The following is a 17,422-nucleotide window of genomic DNA, read 5'->3' as shown; positions in this document are numbered from 1 at the left end:
CTGCACCACCAGGTTCAAGGTGTGAGCCAGGCAAGGTATGTGTTTCAGTTCTGAAAGGGCTATGGCAGCCATAAAATTCCTTCCGTTATCACTGACTACCTTGCCTGCCTCAAGATGTACATTGCCCAGCCATGACTGAGTTTCTTGCTGCAAGTACTCGGCCAGAACTTGCGTGGTGTGTCTGTTGTCACCCGAACACTTCATTTGCAACGCAGCCTACTGCTGCTTACCACTAGCTGTTCGATAATGGGATACCTCGTGTGCAACACTGGTAGATGCGGATGGAGTGGTCATGCGACTGCGCTCTGTGGATGAGCTTTGGCTTCAGGAGGAGGAGGGGGAGGAGGAGAAGGGGTGTCGAACACCTACAGCCAACTGTTTCCTAGACCGTGGGCTAGGCAGAACTGTCCCACTATGGCTGTCCCCTGTGGACCCTGCATCCACCACATTAACCCAGTGCGCCGTGATGGACACGTAACGTCCCTGGCCATGCATACTGGTCCATGCATAAGTTGATAGGTGCACCTTTCCACTGACTGATTGCCTCAGTGCATGGACAATGCGGTCTTTGACATGCTGGTGGAGGGCTGGGATGGCTGTTCTCGCAAAGAAGTGCCGACTGGGTAGGTTATAGCGTGGTACTGCGTAGGTCATCAGGTCTTTAAAAGCTTCGCTTTCAACCAACCGGTAGGGCATCATCTCTAACGAGATTAGTCTAGCAATGTGGGCGTTCAAACCCTGTGTACGCGGATGAGAGGATGAGTACTTTATTTTCCTCTTGTAGGGTGAGCTGGACTGGAGAGGTTAATATGGTGGAACTAGCGGTGGTGGTGGTGGTGGACATGGCGGATTGAGAGAGGGTTGGTGATGGTATTCTCGATGTTGGCCTACATACAGTGTTTCCTACCAATAACCTTGTGATTCCCTGACTGCTTTGGCCTTGCGACGATACCTCCACATTTGCTGCTGGTAGTGTCCTAACCGGTGGGTTTACAGTGAGGGAAGCAATGTAGTGTTGCTGACTACCTTCATTCTGAGCAGGTGCAACAACGGTACGGGACATTTGGTAGTTAGTCCAGGCTTGCAAGTGCATGCTGGTTAAATGTCTACACATGCTCGTTGTATTTAAATTTTGAAGATTCTTCCCTCTGCTAAAGGTCTTTGAGCATTTCTTACAGATAACTTTGCACTGATCATTCGGATCTTGGTTAAAAAATTGCCACACTCCACTACTCCTACTGTGGAATACCTTTTCAGGCATTGCACGCTGTGCTACTTTCACCGGATGGCCACGCTGTCCTAAAACAGTTTTTTTTGTTGACAAACGTTTTTGGCCTGAGAAGGTCCTGCCAGATGAAAGCTGTTACGATGTAGATGGCTGCTGTGGATCATCCTCCTCCACTTCTGAGCTACTGCCAGCGGCACCCTCTTCCCCCAATGGCTGCCAATCTGGGTCAACAACTGGGTCATCTATCACCTCCTCTTCAATGTCATGTGCACCTTTCTCTGTGTCACCGTGTAAGGTGCTATAGCGTTCGGGACGGGGCATCATAGTCTCATCAGGGTCAGATTCTGGCTCAGTACACTGCGAGGGCAATGTAGTGATCTGAGTCAATGGAACAGCATAATAATCTAGCTGTGGCTGTGCATCAGTGCACACCATGTCCAATTCATCTTGTAATGGGCAGTTAACAATTTCCCTTTCTAACCCAGGCTTGGTATGTGTAAAGAGCTCCATGGAGTAACCTGTTGTATCGCCTGACGCATCCTTCACTGTTGGTTTGGGTGAAGGACACAAGGAAGCGACTTGTTCCTGACCGGGAGCATCCACTGACAACTCGCTGCTTTTAAATTTGGAACTTTCTGAAGAGGAGGCAAAAGAGCTAGAGGCTGAGTCAGCAAGGAAAGCCAAAACGTTTTCCTGCTGCTCTGGCTTTAAAAGCGGTTTTCCTACTCCCAGATAAGGGAGCCTTCGAGGCCTTGTATAGCCAGACGATGATGCTGGCTCAACACCTCCAGCCTTAGCTGCCATTTTGCTTTTCACTCTACCACCAGATGCTCCACCACCACCACCATCATCAGTACCAGCTGGCAACGACTGCCCACGGCCTCTTCCACCAGACTTCCTCATTTTTGGGAAAATCTAACCAAAATAACAACCGTTATATGGTACCGTAAAACAAGGTAGAAGGTGTATATAAACTTCTTGAGAATTTAATTCTCCCTTTTTTGGGGGGAAGACTGCACCACAACTCATGCCCAGTGTATAAAACAACGCAATGTGAGTGGCAGGAAGTGGCTGGCTGATACACCACAAACTAAGAGGACTGAGGTATGTCCACTTTGTGACAATTTGAATCTCCCTTTTTTGGGGGGGAGACAGCACCACAACTCAGGCCCAGTGTGTAACACAACGCAATGTGAGTGGCAGCAAGTGGCTGGCTGATACACCACAAACTAAGAGGACTGAGGTATATCCACTTTGTGAGAATTTCAATCTCACTTTTTTTTTTTTTACACAGAACCCAAACTCAGGCCCAGTGTATTTTACAATGCAATATGAGTGGCAGCAAGTGGCTGGCTGATACACCACAAAATAAGAGGACTGAGGTATATCCACTTTGTGAGAATTTGAATCTCACTTATTTTTTATGGACACAGAACCAAACTCAGGCCCAGTGTATTTTACAACGCAATGTAAGTGGCAGAACGTTGCTTGTATGATATACGACAAACTAACAGAACTGACGTATATCCACTTTATGACAATTTGAATCTCCCTTTTTTTGGGGGGGAGACAGCACCACAACTCAGGCCCAGTGTGTAACCCAACGTAATGTAAGTGGCAGCAAGTGGCTGGCTGATACACCACAAACTAAGAGGACTAAGGTATATCCACTTTGTGAGAATTTCAATCTCACTTTTCTTTTGGACACAGAACCCAAACTCAGGCCCAGTGTATTTTACAGCGCAATGTGAGTGGCAGCAAGTGGCTCGCTAATACACCACAAACTAAGAGGACTGAGGTATATCCACTTTGTGAGAATTTCAATCTCACTTTTTTGGGGGGGAGACAGCACCACAACTCAGGTCCAGTTTGTAACACAACGCAATGTAAGTGGCAGCAAGTGGTTGGAAGATATCTGAAAAAATCCAAGGACTGTAGTACAATTTCAATCTCCCTACAATGATCTCAGGACAAGAATGGCAGCAACAAAAAGGACTGCTGCACACAAAAAGTTGGACAAATAAACAAGATAACCGCAGAAAGGAGCAACAGGATTTTTGCTTTTATAAAAGCAGTTGGTTTGCACAGCAGCGGTGCAAACAGCAATGCCGCTATCAGGGAGCCTTATAAGGCAGCCTAATAAGCTACAGAGCTGATGCACAAAGATATAGCCTCCACTGTCCCTGCAAAACAAAGGTGGTGTTGGACAGTATAAATCGCTACAGCACAAGCGGTTTGGGGGTTAATCTTCCCTCCCTATCACTATCCCTTTTTCTGACGAAGCTGCAGCAACCTCTCCCTATGCTAAGATCGGCAGAAGTAAGATGGCAGTCGGCGTGCACGCTCCTTTATAGCCCCTGTGACGCCGCAGAAAGCAAGCCAATCACTGTCATGCCCTTCTCTAAGATGGTGGGGACCGAGACCTATCTCATCACGCTGCCCACACTCTGCGTCCTCATTCATTGGCTGAGAAATGGCGCTGAATGCGTCATACGAAACGCGACTTTGGCGCGAAGATCGCCAACCTCATGGCCGATCCCACAGTGGGATCGGGTCGGGTTTCATGAAACCCGACTTTGCCGAAAGTCGGTGATTTTTCAATTTGTGCGATCCGTTTCGCTCAACCCTAGTGGATTGCATCGATTAAGAGGGGCTCATGGTACCAGACAAACTGTTAGAGAAGTGTACACAGGAAGCGGTTAAATAAATAATCAAAGAGTATATACCCATTAAAAAATCATCATTATTCTATGTGACATATTGAAAAAATAAAAAGTAAAATAGAAACAAAAAAACTAATGGACAGTTAATAATGCGGACACTATAGAGTGCAGATAAAGCGTAGTAAAGTGCTTATCACATCATATAAATCAACAGAGGCAATAGTTCAAGGGGTAAAATATGCCTCACAGTTTAGTCAAATAGATCACAGCATGAAAGCATTACTCACAGAAAAATTTAGCTTGTTAAAACATATCCACTGCCCCAACGCATGTTTCATCTTGATCACGCCTCCTGTGGTGTGTGACAATAATTTTTTTGAAATGTGGAGACTTCAAGTTGGGTCCACATCTGGTGGGTTGCCTGTAGCGCAAAGGGTGTCAGAGGACCATTATACTATTTGTACTATGGGGAAATTGATGCCACTTTAGTGGTGTGTGACAATAATTTTTTTTTACTTTTTTTTGCATTTTGGTCTTCAAAAACGGAGGAGTGTCCTGAGCTTGCCTGTCATGCATTGGAGATTTTGTCATGCCTGGTAGCCAGAGTTCTCTCAGAAGGTGTCTTCAGCGCTGCTGGTGGTGTCCTGACAGATAAGCGCATCCAACTGTCACCTGAAAGTGTAGACCACCTAACTTTCATCAAGATGAACAAGTCATGGATCTTCAATGACTTTTGCATCCCAGTCGCAGACTAGGTGAAGGTGTCGTTTTTAGTGTCATGTATTGATCTCACATTATTGCAGTCTGGTACACCTTTGTGGTGTCTTCTGTGCCTGCTGTTGCTACTGCGGCTGATGTTACAAACATTTTTTTTAAATATGGAGACACCAAGTTGTGTTTCCATCTGGTGGGTTGCCTGTAGTGGAAGGGGTGTCAGAGGCCTATTATACTATTTCTACTATGGGTAAATTGATGCCACTTTAGTGGTGTGTGACAATAATATTTTTAAATGTGAAGACCCCAAATTGGGTCTCCATCTGTTGGATTGCCTGTAGTGGAAGGGGTGTCAGAGCCCTATTATTTCTTCTCGGAAATTGATGCCATTTTAGTGGTGTGTGACAATAGTTTTTTGAAATGTGAAGACTTCAAGTTGGGTCTCCATTTGGTGGGTTACCTATAGTGGTTGGAGTGGTAGAGGCCCAGTATACTATTTCTACTTTGGGGAAACTGAAGCAGCAGCATGTGTGAAAAAGACTTGAATATAGTAATAGATCACAGACTGCACATGAGTCAACAGTGTGATGCAGCAACAGAAAAGGCAATTCTAGGATGTATTAAGAGAAGCATAGAGTCTAGATCACGTGAAGTAATTATTCCCCTCTACTCCTCCTTGGTCAGGCCTCATCTAGAATACTGTGTCCTGTTCTGGGAACCACATAATAATTTTTAGAAATGTTTGCACTCCAAGTTGGGTCTCTTTCATGTGCTTTGACTGTAGCAGTAGGGATTCCAGACCGGCAGGCCTGCATTTACTGTCAGTCAACTACCTGTGTTACTATCCTTACATTTTTATAACATTTTTGGTCCAATAAGCTGATATTTATGTATCCTGAGTGTGGCTGAGCAACAAAGCCTTTTGAGTTGTTTCATGAGGTTATCTGGGCTCCCAGCAGAGCAGGCTTACAACGGTCCTTCGCTCACCTTGTATTAATTAAAACCTAAATTCATAGCTGTAAATGCTGGCCTAGACCCTGATACTTCATGCAGAGCACTGGGCTGATTGCTGCTGTGACATTATCAAAATTCTACTGTGGGTGAATTGCTCATCAGTCAAGTACTTGTGTTACTATCCTTACATTTTTCTAATAGTAGTCTGCAAAACTGATTTTTGTGGCACCTAAGTGTGGCTGGGAAAAAACAGTTTTGAGGTGTCACATGAGGTGTCAGGGCTACCAGCAAAGAAGGCTTACACCGCTCCTTCATCTACCTTGTCTTATTTGAAACTTCAATTCAAAACTCTAAATTCTGGGCCAGACTCTGATACCTTATGCATAGCCCATGGTGAATGCTTCTGTGTCATTATAAAATGTTCTACAGTGGGTCAATTGATCAGTCAACTACCTGTGTTACTATCCTCTCATTTTTCTAACTTTAGTGCTCTACCAAGCTGTTGTTTGTGCCACCTGAATGTGGCTTGGATTAAACAGTTTGAGCTGTTGCATGAAGTAACAGAGCTCCCAGCAAAGGAGACTTATATGCCTTCCTCACCCATCTCATCTAATTAAAACTTAAATTCAAAGCACTAAATGCTGGCCTAGACTCTGATACCTCATGTGTGACACCCCAGGGTCATGGTTGTCACAGTGGCCTTGCTTTCCTCATGGGGAGAGTGATGTCACAGTTGGAAGCAATGAAGGATTCCTTTTATCAGGTAATCACAATGCACACAACATGTTCACACTCCAGGCCAGAAGGGGGAGCACTGATTCAGCTTATGGGTGGCTCCCCTATATATAAATTCTGGTCTGGAGGGAAAGTTACACAGTTGGTGCCAGACAGCAGACTGGAGCAGTCTGAGGCAGGAGGACGTGTGAGGGCCCATGCAGCCAGAGGTGCTCCAGCTCCTGGATAGTGATATACAGAAGGAAAGAACAGTGTTTAGTGAGCGTGCAGGAGAGTGAAGCACAGGTGAGTAACATCAGGGGAGGACAGCTGCGAAGTGCAGATATCGGTAGCCGGAAGACCAAGGTTGTGTCGGACTCTAGGAGGCACAGCAGAAACTGGCAGGACAGCTGGACTACAAGTCACCTGTCCTCTTTAATACCCAGGAGACACAGTGGCGCATAGAGCCCGGGTCGTGATAGAGACCCTATAAAAAGGTTCAAGTCACTTGTCATACGGGTTTGTGTCCCACCCTTATGGAGGTCAGAGAGAACTGTGAGGACCTTGCCAGAAGCCAGAAGCAGTAAGGGACTACAACACCACTGTGCTAGTAGGAAGGCTTTCATCTCCACCTGGTAAAGGGTACTCTAAACTTGCTTCCAAGCTGGCCGGACCCTGCCTGTACCTGTGATCTGGTGTCCTGGACTGTGGTTGCCTGAAGTCTTTAGTAAACCAGGTAAAGAGACTGAAAACCTGTGTCCTCCATTCTTTACTGCACCACTCACCATCTCCATCTACACACGGGAACCCTGGGGACCTACTTCACCTGTGGGAAGTTATACCATCTATCTGCCATAACATCACCCCAGAGGACCCCTATTAGCAGCGTTGTTCCCTACTGACCGAATGCCACAGGTTGGCGTCACGAACACAAACTTTATTTCAAACCCCTTTAAAGACATTCCCTTTAACATGGGCACCCAGGGCCACAGACCAGATCGCCACCACCGTGACATCCCCCTGTGAGTATCGGACCTGGTACTGAGTACCCCACAGCCCTGGCGGGCGACTCACATGCATGGCCCATGGCTGACTGCTGCTGTGCCATTATCAAATTTCTACTGTGGGTCAATTGACACTCATTTTCCTTGTATCTGCCCATAATTTTTGGAAAAGTTTGACCTCCAAGTTGGGTCTCCTTCATGTATGTTGCCTAAATTTGACAGGGCTCTTAGAGCACCAGGCCTACACCTGTCACTCATCCACCTGTTACTGATCAATGTTTCAACTAGAAATCCTGGTCTAAGCCCTGTCCCATTCATCCATGCTGCACAATTATGCAATTTGTACTCTTGGTCAATTGATGCCACTTTTTTGGTGTCTGCCCCTAATTTGAGCTGTTGTTGCAGCTGTTTGTCCCATCTTAAAGGTGGTTGCCTATGCATTTGGTTTTGCCTCCCTTTTAATTTAATGGGGTTCGGGTACGTTTATCGAACCGTTCGGCAAACTGAAACGAACCTTGAAAGTTTGCTCATCTTTAATTATTACCTTAAAGGGCATATAATATTGATTGACTTATTTATATCGAATTATAGGGACACCTGACAACCCTACCTAACAGCTATAAACTCCAATTCTCTGGAAGAGGAGCTGATCTGCACTTCTCTCTAGTGGCTGCTACACATTGTTAGAAGCTGCAATGTCCCAGCTCCTTTCAAACCAAGTTGCCGCTGTACTTATGAACAGCTGATGCATGCGGGGTGCCAGTTGTTAGACCCTCACTGACATAATATTAAAAGGGATTTCCAGCCTTAGGATACAAGTCTACATTCACTGATTGTAGACTTGCGAATTCTCACAGCACGCGCACTGCACACTGTGAAGATTCTCCGGTCATGTTATTGTAATAATTCTGTCTACAGTCCAACTAAACATGTCTAGTCTCGCTCAATACACTGACATTGAGCATGACCGCCCATGTCTAGTCGGGCGTGATCTCACATATTAAATTACATACTTACAGTCACAGGCCCGTTGTTTCCCATGTCAGCACCGGAGAATCCTCACAGTGTGCAGTGTGCACACTGTGAAGATTCACAAGTCTACAGTTACATAGAGTGACTACAGACTTGTACCCTAAGGCTGGACAACCCCTTTATTGACCTATTCCAAGGATAGGTTCTCAATATTAAATGCCCAGCAACCCCTTTAATAGCAGTCAAGGCATGCCACTGTATGGATAGCATAGATAACAATACAGCAGTTGTTAGGTCTATATTCAGCTGTTTTTTTTCTTTATGCTCCATGTAATGCGTATAATGTTTTCCATTTTGTATTTGACTCATATAATATTTATGATGTATATTATATTAGGATATTAATATTTATCATACAACTTTAGATGTCTGCTTCCTTTGTCATTCCTTTACATGGGCACACATACTTTTTTATTTACGCTCCCATTGTTCTCCTGCCAGAGGATAGCTGTATATTTCATTTGCATCCATCCATAAGATTTCTCCTTTCTATAGTTTATGTGTAGAGGACTCGGCATCATAAATCTGTTATGAGATTCGGACTTTATGTTAAATAGGTCAAAATAACATTTTATTTTTATTTCTGGAAAAAAAGAAGCAAATGACATTGAAGGGCCAAATATTTTGGTTCTAATTTAATTAAAGGAATGTATCGTGTCTTTAATTTAGCTCTCATTAAGTTGCTGTAAATATATAGATGATACAGTATATCATGTTTCCCGGGGGTTGTCATTTTGGAAGCTCCCAGATCCTTCCTGTCTTGTCTCTACATACAGTACAGCAGGAAGTCTGTGCTTCATGGCAGCTGCAACGAGTGGGAGTAAATGGGCAGAAAAGTGTCCGTAGACTAATACATTCTCCTGGAAATGAAAGAAAACAGCTCTTATTCCACATAGTCCTATCTGGCTGTATAGCGTAAAGTTATGTGCACATTTATAGTATTTGCTGCAGAGTGTTGGCCAGAAAAATGCATAAAAATATAAAAACGAATAAAAATACATACATTTTAGATTATTACTTTTTCCATTACTTTTAATGGTTTAAAAAAACACTGCAAAAAAACAAAGAAACAATTTACATTCTGCACGTTTAAAGGGTCAAATCTGCAAAGAAAAAAATAAGCGGTAAGTGCAAATGTTTCTCTTTATTCCACGCGTTTTTGCCTGAAAAAAAAAAATAAAACGCAACAGGTGAACAAGTCCTTAGCATTCTGCCTTTTGTAGGACTCCAGATGTACAGCAGAAACTTCATTAAAGCCACAGACACTGAAAATGAAATTCTGTTCTTGATAAATGACCATCTATGCGCTGGATATGGGACTTTTGTAAAATTGGCAAGTTTCCATTGGGATCCACACTGATCACAAGAATGATTACCAGATTTGTTTCCTCCAATCACAATGACACTGGTTTGTATTAAATACACTATTTGTATGGCATGATAAAATTACTTTCTGATAAAAATCTAAAAAGATTTCCTTGGTAAACAGGAATAAACTATTGTAAATGTACAGCAAACATAACCATTAGATGTAGTCATAATTTAGTAATTAATTAGTAACTAATAATAAATAATTTAAATAAAATAAATAAGTCAGTAATTGACAACAAAGGTCTCTATAGAATGACAGCAAGCTGAAATCCTGAAAGGCATGATCAATTGATACAGAAAGTGTACTTAAGCAATTAAATGTTATCAATTTTATTATTTAACTATATCCAGTGTTAGGGGTCGAGTTCCCGCCTCTGCACAGGGGGAATCTCGAGCCATTTCCGCTGCGGTCTCCCATTCTCCTCCAGCCGCAGTGGAGCCTGATCAGTGGAGACGTTGGTCCCAGCGTCTGGCTCAGGCAGATCCTATGCGTCTGGCTACTGCTGTTCTTCCAGGCTCTGCCAAAGGAAGACCTCTCATTGGAGGTCACGGGTCACACGCTCAGGTCCTGAAGCAACTCTCATTGGTCCTCTAGGAAGGTCCTGAAGTTGCTGCAACTATAAAAGGTTCGCATGGCCGCAAGTAGTATCAATCTTTGTCATGAGTTTTGCGCCAGTGTGGTCATGTATGCTTGTGGTCAGGGCCTGGCTGAAATAAGCCACTAGAATACCGGCACCTCCGGGGAGGAATTGTTTGAGTGCTTCTCTGACTGCATGACCACTGACTGCTATCAGCTCAGCAGTTAGCTGTGCACTCCTGTGAGCTTAACAGGACGCAGTGCTTTTCTATCACGGCGACTCTGTGAAGTAACAGAGCTCGCTTATACCGCCATATAGTGCCATTTGCTAGCAGCAGGTTCTCCTCCTGCACAGTGGACCCCGGGCTGCGAACGCACCAATAATAACATCTATATTAACTTGGTGCGTTCCACCAGCCCTAACATCCAGTGCTTAAAGCGTAACAGACATTTTATTTATTTTTTCTCATAAATCAATAGTACACTTGAAGATAAAAAAAAACACTTTGTAATACAGGGTGGCTCATTTATATGGATACACCTAAATAAAATTTGAATGGTTGGTGATATCAACTTCCTGTTTGTGGCACATTAGTATATGGGAGGGGGAAAACTTTTCAAGATGGGTGGTGACTAGTGTTGAGCGATACCTTCCGATGTGCAAAGGTATCGGTATCGGATTGGATCGGCCGATATCAAAAAAATATTGGATATCGCCGATACCGATACCCGATACCAATGCATATCAATGGGACACAAAATATCGGAATGGTTCCCAGGGTGTGAAGGAGAGGAAACTCTCCTTCAGGCCCTGGGATCCATATTCATGTATAAAATAAAGAATAAAAATAAAAAATATTGATATACTCATCCCCTCCGGCGGCCCCTGGACCTTAGCGCTGTAACCGGCAGCCTCCGTTCCTAAGAATGCAGAGTCAAGGACCTTCAATGATGTCGCGGCTTGTGATTGGTCGCGTGACCGCTCATGTGACCGCTCACGCGACCAATCACAAGCCACGACATCATCGAAGGTCCTTCACTCCCTGCATTCTTAGGAACGGTTACACCGCTAAGGTCCAGGGTCCGCCGGATGGGTGAGTATATCCATATTTTTTATTTTTATTATTTATTTTTTACATGAATATGGATCCCAGGGCTTGAAGGAGAGTCTCCTCTCCTCCAGACCCTGGGAACCATACGCACCGCACACTTCCGATTCCGATTTCCGATATCGCAAAAATATCGGAACTCGGTATCGGAATTCCGATACAGCAAATATCGGCCGATACCCGATATTTGCAGTATCGGAATGCTCAACACTAGTGGTGACCATGGTGGTTGTTTTGAAGTAGGCCATTTTAGATCCAACTTTATTTTTTTTAATGGGAAGAGGGTCATATGACGCATCAAACTTATTTCACAAGAAAAACAATGGTGTGCTTGGTTTTAATGTAACTTTATTCTTTCATGAGTTGTTTACAAGTTTATGACCACTTATAAAATGTGGTCAAAGTACAGATTCTCCCGTTACCTCCCATAGAGGATGATGGTTGGGAAGATTTGGATGGGATAAATGCGCACAGATACTGTAAGGAGCAAAGGGGGGGTGAGAGTAATGGTAGAGCTCACCTGTAAGGCTTGTGTAAGGACAAGGTGTGCAAGTTGCGCTCACGAAAAGGATGAGATCAAGAAAATATAAACAAGATACTTTATTCACCAACGCGTTTTGACGCCAGATCAACACATTTGTCAAGCTAAATACTAGTGTGCACACTGCCATAACAGCAGGGTTTAAAAAGACTGAAGACTAATGAAGAATGCCCTTAATGGGAAGTAGAATAAAGACAAGAAGTGGTTAGGAAGAGGAGATGCGATAGTCAAAAATAAATCATTGACCAAAAAAAAAAAATCTAAATCAAACTTGTTTTATTACCTTAAGAAAAGCACGGTCTGGCGCTGAGACATGTTGGTGAATAAAGAACCTTGTTTATACTCTCTGGATCTCGTCCTGTCCATGACTACAGCCCGCACATTGTGATAATCTCCGCTTTGCCGAAAAGGGGATGACAGTTGGTGCTTATAAAGTTCTATGGAGACCTGTAACTGTCATCTCAATACAACTTGCAGCAGAATGTCTGTATTTGCCTCCAGTATCTTCCTCCTCCAAAGAATTTTAAAAGTACCAACTATCATCTCCTGTCTCAGCAATGGGAAAATCTGTATTCACGGAAGACCGATTTTACCTGTCAATTGAGAATGGGAAAATTTTCAGTGAATACAGATTTTATCCTGAATTTGAGAGTAAAAAATCAATCAAGGAGGAGAAAGAAGCAAATGAAATAAAAATGTTAATGATGACTAATGATAATGATTTGTGATGTAATGATGTTAATGATTTGTAAATAGGCTATTGCAACCGTAGCTACTCCAAGATACCAAACTAAAGTGAAATTACGCTACAGTGGGTACCGAAAGTTTTCAGACCCCTTTAAACTTTTCACTCTTTGCTTCATTGCAGCCGTTTGGTGAATTTAAAAAAAATCAATTTTTTCACATTAATGTATATTCTGCACCCCAACTTGACGGAAAAAAAACAGAAATGTAGAATTTTTTCATATTTATTTAAAAAGAAAAACTCAAATATCACATGGTCATAAGTATTCAGACCCTTTGCTCAGACACTCATATTTAAGCCACATGCTGTCCATTTCCTTGTGATCCTCCTTGAGATGGTTCTACTCCTTCATTGGAGCCCAGCTGTGTTTAATTAAACTCATAGGATTTGATTTGGAAAGGCGCACACCTGTCTATATAAGACCTCACAGCTCACAGTGCATGTCAGACCAAATGAGAATCATGAGATCAAAGGAACTGACCAAGGAGCTCAGAGACAGAATTGTGGCAAGGCACAGATCTGGTCAAGGTTACAAAAGAATTTCTGCAGTACTCAAGGTTCCGAAGAGCACTGTGACCTCCATAATCCTTAAATGGAAGAAGTTTGGGACCACTAGAAGTCTTCCTAGACCTGGCCGTCCAGCCTGAGTATTCATGGGACAATAACATTGATGAGAGAGGTAAAGAAGAACCCCAAGATCACTGTGGCTGAGCTCCAGAGATGCAGTAGGGAGATAAGAGAAAGTTGCACAAAATGAACTATCACTGCAGCCCTCCACCAGTTCGACCTTTATGGTAGAGTGGCCAAATGGAAGCCTCTCTTCAGTGCAAGACATATGAAAGCCCGCATAGAGTTTGCTAAAAAATAGATAAAGGACTCCCCGACTATGAGAAATAAGATTCTTTGGTTTGATGAGATGAAGATAGACCTTTGGTGTAATTCTAAGTGGTATGTGTGGAGAAAATCTGGCACTGCTCATCACTTGCCCAATACAATCCCAACAGTGAAACATGGTGGTGGCAGCTTCATGATATGGGCTAGGGTTGAGCAACCTTTACTTTTATAGGATCGGGTCGGGTTTCACGAAACCCGACTTTATCAAAAGTCGGGTCGAGTGAAATCGGCCGATCCTATAAAAAAGTCGGGGTCGGGGTCGGCCGAAACTCGAAACCCAATGCAGTGCATTGGGTTTCCAATGGTTCCCAGGGTCTGAAGGAGCGGAAACTCTCCTTCAGGCCCTGGGATCCATATTTAAGTGTAAAATAAAGAATTAAAATAAAAAATATCGCTATACTTACCCACTGACGGGCCCTGGTACTAACCGGGAACCTTCCTTCCTTAGAATCAGCCTTCCAGGACCTCGCGGTGACGTCACGGTGACGTCGCGGCTTGTGATTGGTCACGCGGCCGCCCATGTGACCGCTCGCGCGACCAATCACAAGCCGCGACGTCACCGAAGGTCCTGGAAGGGCTGATTCTTAGGAAGGAAGGCTGCCGGAAAGAAGCAGGGCATGTCCGAGGGTGAGTATATACCTAATAGGAATATACTCACCCTCGGCTTCGTTCCGGCAGCCTTCCTTCCTAAGAATCAGCCCTTCCAGAACCTTCGGTGACGTCACGGTGACGTCGCGACTTGGGATTGGTCGCGCGAGCGGTCACATGGGCGGCCGCGCGACCAATCACAAGCCGCGACGTCACCGCGACGTCACCGCAGGGTCCTGGAAGGCTGATTCTAAGGAAGGAAGGTTCCCGGTTAGTACCAGGGCCCGTCAGATGGTAAGTATAGCGATATTTTTTATTTTAATTCTTTATTTTACACTTAAATCTGAATTCCGATACCAATTCCCGATATCTTAAACATATCGGGAATCGGTATCGGAATTCCGATTCCAGATTCAGAAGATCGCCGACTTCATGGCCGACCCCACACAGGGGTCGGGTCAGGTTTCATGAAACCCGACTTTGCCAAAAGTTGGCGACTTCTGAAAATTGCCGACCCGTTTCGCTCAACCCTAATATGGGGTGTTTTTGAGCCGCAGGGACAGAACGACTGGTTGTCATTGAAGGAAACATGAATGTGGCCAAGTACAGAGATATCCTGGATAAAATCCTCTTCCAGTGTGCTGTGGACCTCAGACTTGGCCAAAGGTTCACCTTCCAACAAGACAATGACCCTAAGCACACAGCTAAAATAGCAAAGGAGTGGCTTCAGAACTACTCTGTGACCATTCTTGACTGGCCCAGCCAGAGCCCTGCCCTAAACCCAATTGATCATCTCTGGAGATACCTGAAAATGGCTGTCCACCAACGTTCACCATCCAACCTGACGGTACTGGAGAGGATCTGCAAGGAAGAATGGCAGAGGATCCCCAAATCCTGTTGTGGAAAACTTGTTGCATCAAGAAGACTCATGGCTGTAGTAGCTAAAAAGAGTATTTCTACTCAATACTAAGCAAAGGGTCTGAATACTTATGACCATGTGATATTTCAGTTTTTCTTTTTTAATAAATTTGCAAAAATTTCTACATTTCTGTTTTTTTTCAGTCAAGATGGGGCGCAGAGTGTACATACTGAGAAAAAAATGAACTTTTTTGAATTTACCAAATAGCTACAATGAAACAAAGAGTGAAAAATTTGAAGGGGTCTGAATACTTACCATACCCACTGTATGTTCCCATAAGCTTCATTTCCAATGTGCCCCATCGCAAGTCAGATCCAGTAAGTGATCAATGGATCCAAATAACTTCTAATAGTGTCAATCAAGATTCTGCAGAGGATTTGGTATCAAGATTAGTGATGAGCGAGTATACTAGTTGCTCGGGTTATTCCGAGCATGCTCGGGTGGTCTCCGAGTATTTGTGAGTGCTCAGAGATTTTGTTTTCATCGCCTCAGCTACATGATTTGTGGCTGCTAGCCAGCCTGAGTACATGTGGGGGTTGCCTGATTGCTAGGGAATCCCCACATGTATTCCAGCTGTTGAAACGAAATTTCCGAGCACTCACAGGGCAAACCTGAGCAACTAGTATACTCGCTCATCACTAATTAAGATTAATGGGGTTGTCCTACAAAGTACTTTATAACCTATAGATCTTGGAATAATAATAAGTTCCACAATTAGATGTGCTAAAAATGTTCCAGTTGATTTATTTGATTATTGTTATGTTGTAAAGTCTTTTATTGTCTGTACAAGTCCCCTCTAAAATGTATAGTGCTGTGGAATATGTTGGCACTATAGAAATAAAATTATTATTATTATTATTCCTGTGCAGAAATATTCTTATAAATATGCCCCTATTATATATTTTATCTGCTGTGTTCGACCATGCTTAGCTGATCAAGTCCAAGGATGGCACCTAGTCAATTCTTGGCCAGTGCAGCTACTTTCTGAGGTAAAACATTTCCATGCTTGAGCTTACATATTTCCCTGCCTGTTTTATCACAGGACTGAGTGCTTCTGCTGCTTTGCAGCCCTTTGAGCTAATCAGAAATCAAGTCAGTGGTGTAGAAACCACAGAAGCTGCTGAGGTTATATTACTGACGTGATTTACTGTATGATGAGCTCACATGAATTACGAAGTGGCAGAAACACTCATTCCTGTGATAAGAGGCAGAGAAGTGTGTTACCTAAGAAATCCGCAGTTGTGAGCTCCTGCTGTTTCACCTGTATATTACTTATCCTAAGTGACTAATGCTTCACCTCATGGCTTGGAGCTGTGGTATGTGCTGACTAGTGATGGGCAAGTAGCATAGTTGCTCAGGTCTCCCCGAGCATGCTCGGGTGGTCTCTGAGTATTTTGGCGTGCTCGGAGATTAAGTTTTTGTCACCTCAGCTGCATGATTTGCGACTGCTAGCCAGCCTGAATACATGTGGGGGTTTCCGAACGAACAGGCATTCCTCACATGTATTCAGCCTGTCTAGCAGCCGTAAATCATGCAGCTGAGGTGATGAAAACTAAATCTCCGAGCACTCACAAATACTCGGAAACTAACCGAGCATGCTCGGGGAGACCCGAGCAGCGAGTATACTCGCTCTTCACTAGTGCTAACTAGGGTTGAGCGAAACGGGTCGTTCATTTTCAAAAGTCGCCGACTTTTGGCAAAGTCGGCGTCTCATGAAACCGAGCCGATCCCAGCGTTGCATCAGCCATGCAGTACGCGACTTTCGCGCCAAAGTCGCGTTTCAATGACGCGAAAAGCGCCATTTCTCAGCCAATGAAGGTGAACGCAGAGTGTGGGCAGCGTGATAACATAGGTCCTGGTCCCCACCATCTTAGAGAAGGGCATTGCAGTGATTGGCTTGCTGTCTGCGGCGTCACAGGGGCTATAAAGGGGCGTTCCCGCCGACCGCCATCTCACTGCTGCTGCTCTGAGCTTAGGGAGAGGTTGCTGCCGCTTCATTAGAAGCAGGGAGAGCGTTAGGCAGGGTCCATTAACCACCAAACCGCTTGTGCTGTAGCGATTTCCACTGTCCAACACCACCTTCGGTGTGCAGGGACAGTGGAAGCTACATTTTTTTTTTTTCTCTCAGCGCTGTAGCTCATTGGGCTGCCCTAGAAGGCTCCCTGATAGCTGTATTGCTGTGTGTACGCCACTGTGCAAACCAACTGCTTTTTTCAAAGCACATATCCTCTTGTTCCTTCCTTTCTGCACAGCTATCTTTTTTGTTTGTCCACACTTTTTATTTAATTTGTGCATCAGTCCACTCCTTATTGCTGCCTGCCATACCTGGCTGAGATTACTGCAGGGAGATAGTAATTGTAGGACAGTTT

The sequence above is a fragment of the Ranitomeya variabilis genome, chromosome 1, assembly GCF_051348905.1.
Source record: "Ranitomeya variabilis isolate aRanVar5 chromosome 1, aRanVar5.hap1, whole genome shotgun sequence".
Classification (NCBI taxonomy): Eukaryota; Metazoa; Chordata; class Amphibia; order Anura; family Dendrobatidae; genus Ranitomeya; species Ranitomeya variabilis.
The sequence above is the reverse complement of the archived record's forward strand: the minus strand, read 5'-3'. Positions refer to the sequence as shown.